The 15,050-nt window shown below is 36.0% G+C and overlaps 1 long non-coding RNA gene across 2 annotated transcripts in view; it reads right to left on the reverse strand.

Moving 5' to 3' along the window:
• LOC102900114 overlaps positions 1–12,520 on the reverse strand; it is a 97,292-nt gene extending 84,772 nt beyond the window's left edge. Inside the window, exons 1-3 of one of the 2 annotated variants that reach the window (XR_006588196.1) lie at positions 12,434–12,520; positions 11,883–12,020; positions 6,270–6,415 (exon numbers count right to left, since the gene is read on the reverse strand). This is a non-coding gene — a long non-coding RNA (uncharacterized LOC102900114). The other variant, XR_006588197.1, reaches the window with a different exon arrangement.
• Positions 12,521–15,050: the final 2,530 nt, after the last annotated feature.

Consider the following 15,050-nt stretch of genomic DNA (forward strand, 5'->3'; position numbering starts at 1 on the left):
CGGCATCCAAGTGCTTCTGCTGTGATTATTGTTATCCTTACATTTTTTTAGCACCTTCAAATGTCTTTAATCAAGTATTCCCTGAATTTTATCCATCTAAGAATTAAAGAAGTAATTATTTTACTGAAAAGGAATTATTTTAATTCACAATTAGAAGTGAAATTGTATTTGTCATAATGGGCGGTGACAGAGACAAGATTATTTTTCAGGTAGCCTGAAGCTAGACTATATTTCAAAACATATTTTAAATGTATTCTAAAATATATTCTAAAAGTAATAATATATAGATTATCTGTTGTATTTAGTACCTTTTACCATGGGAAATTTTGAATTACAATTTTGAATCTTCTTTTTTTTTAATGTTTATTTATTTTTGACAGAGAGAGAGAGAGAGAGAGAGAGAGAGAGAGAGAGAGAGAGAATGAGCTGGGGAGGGGCAGAGAGAGGCAGACACAGAATCCAAAGCAGGCTCCAGGCTCCAAGCTCCAGGCTGTCAGCACAGAGCCCGACGCAGGGCTTGAACTCACAGAAGCCAGATGATGACCTGAGCTGAAGTCCCACGCTCAACCGACTGAGCCACCCAGGCACCCCTACAATTTTGAATCTTCTTTAAGAGCTTTAAGAGCTTTATGGCAAGATTAAAAAAAAAAAAGTAGCCAAAAATGTTTTGAATTTTAAAAACTCTACTTGATAGTCACTATTTTGCTAATTTTCCCATTCCTTTATCTAGACTCCCCAAAATGTAGAACGCTTGTTCAGGTCCTATGAGATTTAAAGAAAAGCAATCATTCACCCTGCTTTTCATAAGCTTAAGGTCTCAAAAAGGACAAGGTAGTCCTTGGTGTCCACAAATACATACCATAATCATATAAACCAGCTGTATACATTTTTTAAAATTATGATTAAAAGATAATTAATTCTATATTCTAAATATAGAGTTTTTCGACGTGGAATCTTTGACGAGTAACTGGAGAACAAGATTCTTTCTAAGTTTATTTCTTGAGAGAGAGAGAGAGAGAGAGAGAGCCCATGAGCAGGGGAGGGGCAGAGAGAGAGCCAGATCGAAAATCCCAAGTCAAGAAGTCAAGAGTTGGATGCTCAAACAGGTGCCCCCGGGGCACAAGGTTTTACGGAAAATCAGCTATTTTCCTAATAAGAGAAGCAGAGGGGAGTTTGTTATGAATTTGAAAGCTGAACATACATAGGCCTGTATTACAGGGGAGAAATCTACAGCTCACGTACACTAACTAGCTTTCCCAAGATTCAAGAGCGACAGCACAAGGGCTGCGTGGATGCCGGAGGGTCCTGGGTCTAGTGTGGGACTCTCTGCACTATTCCCCAGAGAGGACAGACCTTGTGTGATTGGGAGTATTTAAAGTAAAATAGTTCAGTCCTTCATTGCTTTTGCCTTCAGTATTGCGAAAACAGCGGCTCCTGCGTAGTAGAAACGTGAGCAGAAGTGCAGAGCTGAGGCCAGGGGTCAGTGTAGATCCCCTGGAGGAGCTCAGGGAGCCCAGGAGGAAATGTGAAAATCTGAGGGTGGGAGTACTGGGAGTTCTAGGAGACAGACTAGAGCAGCCAAGCGCCTATTTCTCAATGTCTTGGGCAGACTGTCTAGATTTCCTCATCACTGCTCCATGCAGGTGTACAAGTAGGGTGATCTCCAGGGAGCCACGCTTCTCCAAGACTTTTATACACTTTTTAATTAACATAATATTAAGTGCTTCATGTGTTATTAATATAATAATCAGTTTTCACTGTAACAGGAACTGAGCGCAGCACCCCTTCTCAACCCAAATGGATGCTACTATTACCCTTTGAAAGGAAAGGAACAAAGGTGTGAGTCTTTGAAACTTTCTCAGGTCAAACTGCTAATAAGCAGCAGGTCTGGGAATTCAACCCTGTGCTGACTGACAGGAAACCTTTGCTCTTAACAACTACAGGAATATCGTACATAAAACGTATGCTGTGCATAAATTAATTTCATTGGTTATAAATAGAAAAAAAGAAAAATGATTCTGCTCTGTTTGAAAAGTATGTTGGATCCAAAAAGCGTATTTGGCTTTTCAAACTAAGATTTCGTGAGATTTTAATTTGCTATGTGAATTATATTACCAAAAGAATGGAGGAATAATGTATGTTGCATTGTGGAAACTTGCTTGACCATGTGGCACTTTGGCTGAAGTTAATTCTTTTTTCTAATTCATTCATTTGTTTCTAAGTTACTATCTATTTACTTTCTTGTCTCTTCCACACATCTAAGTCTTAAATCAGAGCCAGGTCAGACTGTTCCGGGTCATGGTAAACATATACAAGGTGACTGAGAGATATTTCTTCAAAAATAGATCCACATAGCACTCGGATAGTTTGGTTGCTATTGTCTTATTTTAAAAGCACCTTGTCCTTTGGTAACTGAAGAAGTCAAAATCTACTTTCCAGATTTTTCCTGGTAAAATTATCATTATCTATTAGCTGAAATAATGTGCTACACTTAATATTTAAAAATTTTTTTTCAACTAAAGTGAATACTTCTTGATGGCAGGAATATTTCATATTGATGTTTCTCTATGCAAATGGTAGAACCTCAACATTTTCTGAATATTACTTCTTTCTATTCCCCTCCTAAATTGAGTGTCTATTTGAACACTTCTATATAAACTATATGTATTTTCTTCTTTCCATCATTAAGATTATTTGCCAGGTATTCCTACATGAGGTTTTAGATTATCAGAGATCTTCTCAAGGAGGATTTGCTAATGGACCCAGCTTTCATAGGGCTCTTCAGTTGGTAAAGAAAAGGACTTGGAATTTATTTTCCCTTAGCAAAGGGTATTTTCTAAACTATATTTTTTTCTTATTGTAACAGATAACAATTTGAGGTATCACAGCATCTGCTCACACTAGGAAGTCGAGGGGAAAGGAGATTACAGTTATCCAGCTTGGATGTGACGGGCCATGATGCTGGGAACGGAAAGGAAATACCAGCTTCAAGCAGTGGTGTAAATAGGGGGTGTGGTCACACCGGTTACAGACACAGAAGGAGAGAACAGGGCCAAAAGTATTTGTTCTGGGTGCCTTCCTACAATTCATCCCATCTGTTCTGCGATGACACTTGTTAGTCACCATTGCAGAGTGGCCCTGCTTCACTTTGACCTTAATCTGCTCATCAGTGGTCCCACGTTTCTCCCCATAGCCTTGTACACATCTAATGAATCACCTGTGCAGGGTCATCTTTTCTTGAATCCCTGAGAAGTTATCTCTGTTTCTGCCCTGCTCCAACCCCAGTGCAGAATGAATGTTTTCTTAAGATCCTGAACCAGTCAAGGATTTAATAGATATAATCATATTGATCCTAAGAATCATCAGTTTACAGGAGTGCCTGGTGACTCAGTCAGTTAATCATCCAACTCTTGATTTCAGCTCAGGTCATGATCTCACGGCTCATGCTGAGCCTGCTTGGGATTCTGTCTCTCCCTCTCTCTCTGTCCTTCTGATGGATAATCACAATCTGTCTCTCTCTCTCAAAAATAAATATTTAAAAACAAAGAATCATTAATTTATAGCTTTTTGTATTTACTGGCGTGTACTAAACTGACTAAATTTTCATTTTCTCTAGTTTTTCTCTCAATTCTATGCTTTAAAAAAAAATCTATATAGTGCCTAAATAAATTCTGACCACTTCTGTCTCCCGTGGTGGCACCAGCTATATTTATGAGGGTCAAGTAGTTAATAGATGTCCGTTCTCTAAAGCCACTCAATGACATGTCCCAAATCTACATCTTTTGAAAAAACAGTTTTGCTGTTGTTATTGTTTTTTTTTTTTTAATTTCCAAATTTCCTTTATTAGCTGCGGAGGTTGAGTAAGATTTTGAGAATCATGCATGGCAATATTCATTATGCAAAATGAAGTTAACTGTGATACTTGAGCAAGGAAAAGGATGTGCTTGGTGTACTTTCTTTCTTTGGGGTTCTTCAACTGGTTCTGAAAGTAATTTCAGAAGAAGAATTTTCAAAAGGTAGCATCATCTGAATAACCAGTGGTTAGACTTTCAGAATCATTATTTCTGGTTATCAATGTATTTATTTGTGTACATAAGTCCAGTCCCAGAGTACAAATCACTAAAGACAAACCTAGTAAAAATAGTAAATTATCAGAGATCTCCCCAGGTAAGCGGTATCCACTTACGTACAGTGGTGACATTTTACCAGACTCCCACCAGAAGCTGCAGTTTTAGCCAATCTAATGCCTTGGCTTACTTGTGTCTGCCTGGACAAGTAGTGAGGTGACAGAATGCCAGAGGTGGAAACCTCAGCTCAGATAAAGCAGTGTTTTCTTCCCTGTCAGGGCTGCTGTCATTGTTGATGCTAATTCTAACTTGGCTCCTGCTGATCACTGGCAAAGGGATCTGATACTGTTTGACTTTCAATTTGGGGAAATATTTTAGAATTTGCCTGGGGGCAGAAAGCACACATTATAACTGGTTTCGTGTCAGCAGAATGAGGAGTTGTCGATACATGTTTGTTGAATCAAATTGATTTGAATTGAACACCCACTGGATGCAATTAGTGTTATGACAGGGAAGAGAAGCTTTGCGGCAATTACTCAATATTTGTGGATCACCTACTATACACACTAGTCTGCTATGAAAGAGAGAGCAAAGTTGACGTTTCTGACCTCCAAAAGCTTCCCATCATGCGTGGGATGAGAGTGAGATAGAAATCCTGACTTCCTTCTAAGCATACAACTATACCGAGTGACAGCAGAGTCAAGGATCACCATGTTCTAGATGACATTATAGAGACATTTCAAACAATGTTTCAGGCCAAGGCTGTAAATACATGCCCATGGTATAAAATACATTATACCAGTTATATATACTTCCTTAGTAGTGTTGTCATGCATGTGAATATTTACCTATCATTTAACATAAAGCTTGTCATCTAGTAACTTTTCAACAGTAGACAATCTTGCAGAATCAGACTAGAGGCTTCTCTGCCATTTGCTAGCTGCAGTGCTTTCTTATGAACATGCATTTGGAAAACAACCAAGGAAACCATGGCAGAGCAAGGCTATTACCCCACAGAACTCATCTAAGTCATGACTTATGAAACAGTGGAATTAAGCATTGGGTATTTTCTATGTCTTTATGAGCTACATTTTCCTTATCTGGTTATTGCGTAGTCGCTCTGTAAGAGAATTTAGAAAGTACCTCTTCAAAGTCCCAAATGAGAATGGAAAACGTAATTGGAAGGCATCTCTGGTATAAAAGAGAGAGGCAGGGAATTTCAGGAAAGGAAGTGAGAGTCAAATATTGCCCAGCATTCTCTGTCAAAGTAAAAGACATCTTTAGACCTCCTCTCCAAGCACAAAGAACAATATCAAATGTCTGTTCAGACCATTGTAAGAGTCCAGGAATTAGATAAGATACTTCTTCATCCAAGAGTTGGGTAACTAGTTTGGGTAAATATGGTGATTATATGGTATTTTTTTAAATAAAAGTAGATGTGCTTGACTAAAAGTCTTTTATCACTGATTTCAGTCACTTAGAATTTTAATGCATTTACTCACTGACTTAAAAAACAACCTCTGTTTTTTATGAGTTTTTTTTTTTTTAAATTGGGCTTGGTAAAGTCAAGTGATTCTCCATGAATCAGATTTTCCCTAAGTCAAGTACCAATGTTATCTGTTTTTCTTCACTCTTTCTGTCTTCCTCCCATTTCAACCTCCACTTATATGCAATTAATTTCCTCAGGCTCAACAGGTCACTGACTGAAAAATTTGTCAACAGAGGTCCTCTTCTGCCCTATTTCTACGCTGTGTGTCTGATGTTACCCTCTCCTCTTTATTTGTTACTACATTTTTCCACTGGTAGTTTCCCTCTCCTCCTTCAGATTTAGATCTGATCTTAGTGAAACTTTCACTTACTGCATTGTAGTAGCCAGCCTCAAAGATATTACCCATTCATCCCCACTCCTGGTATCCTTACCATTGTGTAATTTTCTCCCAGATTGTACCAGAGTTTGTGTGATCAACAGAATGTAGCAGAAGTGAAGGGTATATCATTGCCAAGTTTGGCTTCTAAAGACTACTGATTCTATCTTGGTTTTGTGTATGTGCATGTGCGTGCATGTGTGTGTTTGAGTGTAGTCACTTGCTCTCAGGGAGGTGAGCTGCCATGTTATAAGAACACTCAGACACCCTGTGTAAAGGACTATGTGATGAAGGATGGTGCCTTTGGGCCAATAACCAGAAGAGAATGGAAGCTTACCAATAAGAACTTGAGTGAACTTAGATGCTGATTCTTCAGCCTTGGTTGAGTCTTGAGATGACTGAAGTCTTGGTCTACATAACGTTATGAGAGGACCTGAGCCAGAACCATCCACTCAGTCTGTTCCAGAATTCCAGACTCAGAAACTGTATGAGATAACAAGTATTTGTTAAAAGTTGCTATATTGGGGGGTGGGGGTGATTTGTTACATAACAATAGAACCAATACAAGCATAATGTGTACTTATAGCAGGACCTCATCACTTTGTCATCTCTTCTTTTGAGAAATGGAAGTTAAGACATACTTCCTACATTTTGGATTCAACACACTAGAGTTGACTCTTAGGTTTTGCTAAAACTACTGCATGGTGGGATTCTCTACCTTTCATGTTAGTCCAGAATTTAGGGCTGACCTTTGGCTTTCATCTTCATCTCAGAGGAAGAAAAGCTGAATTTCTGGTACTAGACTATCCTCAAAAACTGGGTCATACACTTAACTACTCTGCTTAATAGAGGGTTGGGTATATGTGTAGAGGAGAATACAGTTGTACAACCAAGTTTTAGCATGCTTTATTTAGGCCAGAATCTATTTTTCTTGTCCTTTCTTATCATTGCAAAGAATAATACTCCACAGATAGAGCTGATTCTCATTTTTGTTCTATAAAGTCATGGCAAACCCTGGATTAGCAAATACTGCACCATTGCTCCTAAGGGAAACAGAAGGTTAGATTCCTGCAAGATTCCTGGTCATATTTTCTTAATTGATCAACATATAACCTTGTTTTATGTGTATTTCTGCCTGTAGGAACTTTATTCGACATACACAGGCATATCTCATTTTATTGTGCTCCCCTTTATTGCACTTCACAGAATTACGTTTTCCATCAGTTGAAGGTTTATGGCAACCCCAGGTCAAAGAAGTCTATTGCCACCATAGTTCCAATAGCAATTTGCTTACTTCAAGTTCCTGTGTCACATTTTGGTAACATTTGTCATATTTCAAACTTTTTTGTTTTTTTAATATTTGTTATGGTGATCTGTAACCAGTGATTATGATTCACTAAATGCTCAGGTGATAGTTAACATATTTTAGCTATGAAATATTTTTTAATTAAAGTTTGCACATTGTTTTTTAAGGCATAAAGCTACTATAAACTAGACTATGGTTTAGTGTACTTTTATATGCATGGGGAAAGCAAAAAAAAAATATTTTGCTTGGCTTTATAATGATATTTGCTTTATTGCAGTTGTCTGGAACTGAAACTGCAATATCTCCAAGGCATGCCTGTACTGTTGACCCATTAACATTGAACTCACAAGTGACATCGCTGTAACTCATGGCTGAACAAAACATATTTAACATATATTTTCTTTGTAAGGCATATCACAGCTTTCTTGCACTAATCAACATTACATAGCATTTCAGTACTATACTTGAGGGCTATTATAAACAATGTAATGACCAATCAAAAAAACACAAATATGCAAACATTTGGCACTAAATAGATTGTGAAAAGGGCACTTTTTGTAGTATGAGAGCTGAAACAAGAAGGCAGAGTACTGTCTCATTCAACCTCAGCTAGGAATAGGCACGTTGGGCAACTCAGTCTTTCACCACCTTGCAAATGTCTGCAATGTGCCTTGGGAATGACTTGCAAAAGTGCCTTGAGTACTGGTTTTGAGGTTGCAAATGAATGTTACCAAGTAGGCAAATTTGCAAATACGGAATCCACAAATAATGAGGCTCGACTGTTATTTATTTTGTTCCTCATATATCCCTAGTGGTAAATGTGACAGAGTCTTTGTCATAAATTTACCTGCTCTCTAGTGCATATGAAAAATTATAAAAGGCAATATCTGCTTTGCTGCACTGGCTCCCGAACACTTTAGTTAACCTGAATACCTACTGTCATCCAGTATCACACTGATTTGGAGGGGTGGAGATCAACCATTCTGAAGCTGGAACAGATGGGACCCTTTATCCAGTGAGGCTAGACAGCGTGCTGCTCTGTACCATCAGACTCTGTACCTGGATAGAATCACTGATAACCACCTCTACCTGCCCAGCAGTTTCTGTTTTCACACACTCCCAACACTCAATATCCAATATCAGTAGATACAACAATATAGATCTTTACCAAACAAACAGATTTCTTCTTTCTTACCCCTTCAAAACCTTCTCTGCCACCTATCTCCACATCAACTAGGAAACTTATACACAAATCTAATCAGAGTTGCCTAATTATAAAATTACCTACAGAGCATACTGAAAAAAAAATCAACTTCTCCCAAAATATGTAACAGAATTTCCAGGGAAAGGCCTTAAAATTCTATATTCTTATCAAATATTCTATAATGATTTTTATGATTAGGCAAGTTCTCAGCCTTAACATTTCTCTAAACACTTGAAAACTTGAAAAAGGATAAATAAAAGAAAATAAGTTACCTGACTGAAGACTTCTTTTAGGTCCACTTGAACCCAGGTTTTTAATTGAAATGAGCTATCAGAAAGGCTCAGCTTTAAACAATTTTCACATAAGTAATAGTTAAAAACATCCTAATAGAATTAAATAAGTTAGTCAGAAGTATGTCCTATGGTCCTGAGGTGGCAATAGTTGTTGTAAAATAGTTAATATATTCGATTTGAGACTCTAGACTCACTGTTTCTAGTGCTTTCTTGATCTTACCCAAAGGCATCAATGGAAAATTTTTAGCAATTACAACAAAACTACTACTTGCCTGATAACAATGATAAGACAGAAGGGCACAATTAATATTAGATGAATTTCCATTGTAGATATACTAATATGTAAAACAAACAAAATAACAGAGGCATCAAAAAAGTGATGAACTGATGAATGAAACAATTGATGAATTTAGATTATATTATTAGATTATTAGATTACACTTATTTATTTCATGTAAATTATAATTGCCCAGTCATGTTAAAGACTATTTTCCCAACTAGAAAAAAAGTAAACTGAGATAGTCTTGAATAATGTATCCCATATCTGCAGGCTTCTATGATTTTTTTAAGCTTACTAAGAAAACAAAACAAAACAAACCATCCTCTTTTTTTTTTCTAATTTGTATTATTTACTTCTTAACAGTATCTATTTTGCTTTATATCCATTACCTGCCCCCCCCCCCCGGTTGTATGTTGATTATTAATTTAAGACCTTATTTACATCCTTGAGCTGTGGTGTCAATTTTTACTGCTCTAGTTACTCCTTTGAAACACATCATGGAAAGGTGCTGTGTTAATAAAGAGCTCTATTTTTACTGAATCTCAGAGTCCGGCCTCTCATGGATCACTTTCTTCTAGGGATAATTATTGGAAATTAGTGATCCTCAAACTCTGGTGCAAATCTGAATCTTCTCTAGCACTTCTTAAAAACAGCTGCTACAGCTGTATCTTAGCTTCTGAGTAAGATCCTGAGTGTGGGATCTAAGCACGGGAAGCAGAGGATGCATCGTAAGGAGAATCAAGAGTGAACTTTGCCACTCTTAGACTTACCCACATTCATAAGAAAGGCATGTGCACACACATTTTACTGTCCCTGGATGCACTGACTTTAATTTTGGCTTCTTAATATACCTAACCCTGCCAGCCCAAATTTCTACTCCTAATAGCTGAAGGTATACATTGCCATTAATTCATAGAGTTTATTTGCTCCATTTTGATAACCATTAAATCATGCAGGGCTTTCAGCTTAGAAATTTAATTTAATTTATGCATGCTATTAAAAGAATAGGTGTGAATTAGTTAATATGATATCATTTACAGGATGGGAAGGTGCATTTTAATTTGTCTGAGAAAATGCCTTAAACAAAAGGTTACATTAATAAAGAGAATTCCACGTTGTGAGCTAGAGTGTTGAAGTGATTCTTTTATCTTGATTAGAGTCTTTTGAGTCTTCAAATCGGATCCAGAAATTGGTCTCCTATTTTCCCTCTGTGCATGGCTAATCTATTATCACTTTTTGAAACACATCCTTTAAGAAGCCTACCTCAATTGTTTGATATTATTTCATAATTCTCCTCCCTTCAGGGTAATTTAATCTTTTCCTTTTCAAATCATACCAAGCAATGCAATAATCAAAATGTTATGTATGAATGAAAATGGTTTTGCAGCCTTTCGTTCCATTATAAGAATAGTGAAAGAAAACTGAATGCAAGAAATATATTCACATGTTCTAAAAAACTACATAGCATAGATTGGATGCTGAATGTGATTTGCCATTAAAACAAATCAATAACGAAACCTTTTAAACACTGAAGCAATCAAACACAGCTGAATAACATTAATTGGAAATCGTGATATACTTTATAAATCAAAGATAGCAAATCAATAACAAGGTTGAAGGTGCACCTGTGGTGATCCTTCTTGGTTGCATTCTCCTGACAAGTGACCACATAATATTGATTGGGAAGAAGCTTATACTGAATAGATGGCATAAACTGATGTTTGGATCATTCACGGCTTATGGCCACAAAGAAGAATGAGACCTAAGGAATCAGTCCCTTTATGTGTACATAATTACATAAGCAAACAAAAAATACTCATGTGAGCATAGTGGTATTGTTAATTAAATGGTCAGTTTATGTTGGATTATATGGAATTAAAAACAGGAACCTGTGTCATTAATCATGGAATCTTGGAAAGGTACTTTAGAGACCCTAATTCAACATTCTTATTTTATAGGGTGGAAACAAAGAGAGCAGATAAATGATTTGATCAAGTTAAAACAATAAGTAATATCTAAATCTAGAACCCAAGACAATACTCTCTCTGTTTCTGATGCATGTATACCAATGTCTAGGAATTAAACACATACACACATCTAATTAAATAATATTTCTATTGCAAAGTGTATTTTGGGAGTTGGTTCAATGGAATTTGGATTCTATTTTACCAGAAATAGAATTTTACTTAATAAAAGTTAAATCTCCAGAGAAATCCATAAAAGTTTTCATGCCATCTTTCCTTCTACAGTTGGAAGGAGAACTGGCAAAACTTTTTCATTCCTATAACTTTAAGAATAAAACATTAAAATCTAAAGTGTTTCATTATAAATTTATATAGTCACAGTGAATAAAACTTCTCGTATGTTTTCTAGGTTGACATTCTACAGTATGTGTCTACACTTTCCACTAATGCAAAATTTCAAATTCAGTAAGGGTGAGATAGAGCCTGGAATTGTGCTTTAAGGAACTCCAGTTAACTTAATATATATTTCAAGATACTTTGCATTATATATAGATTCCTTCGTGTTCTTAAAAAGGAATGCCCTTTATTTCTTTCTCTTACAATCCCAATTAGCTATTTCCCTCAGCTTTCAAAACAAATAAAATGATTCATAGTCATCTTCTAATACATATTTTAAATTATCATGGAGAATTTTATGCTTCCAGTGTTTCCATTCCCAAACTCTAATGCGAGTTTAATCACCTCCAACCTTAATTCCCACTAACTCTATGTATCACTTACCTATTGCTTTGTAACAACCCCAAAACCTAGTGTCTTGAAACAGCCATTTATTTAGCTCATGTTCTTCACAATTTGAAGTGGTCTCGGATGGGTTGTTCTATTGGTTCATCGAAGATCACTTACGTGAATACAGTCACCTGCCAGTCAGTTGGAAGGCTCTGCTGCTTGGATTGGCTGGCAATAGTGGGTGATGACAGAAGTGACTGGGCCACATGTAGGCTATCAAACAGCAGACATCCAGGGCTTTGTCACATGGTGGTGCTGGCGGGAATTCAAAGAGCACAAGTAGACAGGAAACCTCATTGTGCAATAATTTTTTTTAGTCTCTGCTTGCATCATACTGCTAATGTTCCACTGGCCAATAAAAAGTGGTATAAGCCAACCCAGAATCAAGGAACAAATTAATAGGCTCCATTTCTTAAAAGGAAGATCTGCAAAATCACACCACCAGAGCATAGGTGCAGGGATGAGAAGAGTTTGTCATCATATTTGCAATCTATCATATATTGATCCTGCTTATGACTACTTTGTTGCCAGGACAGAATGTTAGAAAATTAAATAACTAGATCAAAGCCCCACACCTAGTCAATTTTAGGGAAATATTCAAGCCAAGATATATTTGACTCCAAAGGTATCAAATCCATCTTATGACAGACCTTAAATACATCTCATACCTCTTCCTTCTTTCATCTTCACTTGTAGGTCAAGCCATCATCTCTGACCTGGATATAATCTCCTTCCAACTGATCTTCTTGTTTCCATTTCCCCTATCTGCAATACATTTTCAGTGACATAAACTGAATGATATTTTAAAATGTAAATGAAATTATGTTATTTCCCTAATTAAAACATTCCAATAATTATCATCCTCCTACTTAGAAAAAAAAATTCCGAGTCCTTATCTTGTGTATAAAACCATAGAAGATCTTCTTCCTTGCTTTGCTTTCTGTACATACATCATCATATCCTGCCCAGGGTTCATTATGCTTGAGCTACACTGGCCTATTTATTGTTTCTCTAATATATTGAGTTTATTCTCTTTAAAAGCCTTTATTTTTGCTGTCCCTGAAGACAGAACTTCTGAAAGGAAGACTCTTCTCTCTTGGACTACAGAGTTCTCTTTCATTACGCAGGCTCGTTGACAATGTCAACCTCATAGAAAGGACTTTCTTAACTGTTTTCTGTAAAGCAGCCATGCTTTTCCCTGGGTCCTTAACAAAGGAAATTTATTACATTAATATTGGGGTGGGAACTAAGGAGTGTCAGTCAATATAATACACATTAGTAATTATCTTGCACGTTTGTTTATTTGTATAACATCTATTTTCTTGCGATCCTTGTAAACCAAATAATAGTAGAGACCGTGTCTATCATAATCACTGAGGCATTCTAAATGACACAATATTTGTTGAATTAGGAAATGACATGCTTCAGATCTTGGAAAAAGCCATGAAAAATAACAGGGCTCTTTCCACATCTTTGGCAGCTTTCAGTAATGAGCTGAAGGCTAACTGTTCCAAAGCTCATTCTCCTAAGAATTTTTCTTTGATGAGAGTCTCTACACTATTGTTGTACATGATTCCAAAAGGATTAAAGCTTTCATCTTTAGGGTATTTAGGCCAGGTATGACTTAAGGGATATCTACATAACCGAAGTGGAAACAATAGTCTTTGAAATTAATTTTCTCTAACATTTAAATGATATTATACCCCTACAAGGTATGCAAAGGGGGAATGATAAAGATTGAAGAATATCAAAGACCTGAGTAGTGGAAGGAAGTAAATATTGAGAGGAGAAACATGAAAGACTTGTAGATTTAGTGACACAGAAGACAAACTACATTGACTTGCTTTGATTAACCCTATTTTCCTTTAACTTGGTAAAGATAAAAATATAAGCTACATCTGGAGTATTTTTGTCATTCCTGACTCAAAATATAGGCAGCTGTGTTTTAGATGATATATGAATATTTTTAACACAGATTGTGTAAAGGATTTCAGTCTCAGTGGAATAAAGTATGCTTGACAGAGTCATAACTAGAAGGGCTGTTAAGAATAGAGTTATGGAGATTAAGGAATATGTCCTAGATTTATAAGAGTATATACCAAAGAGTCTTACAATTACCTTAGAAAATTGTTTAAAAAAGAAAATAAATGTTTAAACTACAAAATATACCATCTTCTATTTTAGTGCGGCTTTTTGGGGTATTTTTAAAGAAATGTTGTTTGGACATGGTAACAAAATGACATCCTTGAGATTGTTTATGTTGGAATACTGATGTTTCCAGGAGATTTGTGATATATCAAAATGTCTAAAAGAGTCTATTTTAGACATTGACTAGAGAGAACATATATCTAGCTTAGCTGAATTCTCAGTTGAATAATGCAGTATACTTTATATGTTTACTATATACTATGTGTAGATGTATATATGTTATATATACATATGTGTATGTGTTTATTTTTGAAAATTTTATTTTTATTGGAATGGTAATATCCTGATCCTAGACTTATTCAAATCTTTGTAGAACTATATTTTTAAAAATGAATACTTTTAAAATCTGGTTCTGTTTTCATGTGTTCAGACCCCTGAATATTGCAGCAATTGAAATGTAAATATATACTCAAGTGGATTAAGAATATTAAAAAAAGAATATTTAAGAATCAACATATTTACTCATTTATACGCCGAAGCTGGGCTTATTGAACATCTACTAGATGGAGGGAGTACATAAGTTACTGTGCATAATATAAGATTAGAAGACAAATTTCTTTTTAAAAAGTTTTTTTTTTTTTATTTCAGAGAAAGAGAGCACCTGTGAGCAGAGGAAAGGGAGAAACAGAGAGAATCTTAAGCAGGCTCCACGCCCAGCACAGAGCCTGACACAGGTCTCAAGCCCATGACCCTGAGATCATGACCTGAGCCAAAATCCAGAGTCAAATGCTCAACCAACTGAGCCACCCAGGTGCCCCATAAAAAAGTAAATTATTTTTTTAATAAAGATAATATATATGCACAAATCAGTAAAGCATAAGATGGAAAACATGATTTAATTGCACACCGGATAATTTAGATGCTATATAAATTTATATCTCAATAAATTCTGTTAAAAACGCTATGTACAAAGTGATATTTACAGAACCATGACTAATCAAGGTAGATTCTTTGAAGGCTGATATCAGCTGGTAGGCATGGGCACCTGGTAGGCATGTTTTTTACTTTTGTTATCTATTCTTTTTGGGGTGTTCTCTGTTATTTTTAAAAAAATGTTTATTTATTTTGAGAGAGAGA

Source organism: Felis catus, chromosome D3, assembly GCF_018350175.1.
Source record: "Felis catus isolate Fca126 chromosome D3, F.catus_Fca126_mat1.0, whole genome shotgun sequence".
Taxonomy (NCBI): domain Eukaryota; kingdom Metazoa; phylum Chordata; class Mammalia; order Carnivora; family Felidae; genus Felis; species Felis catus.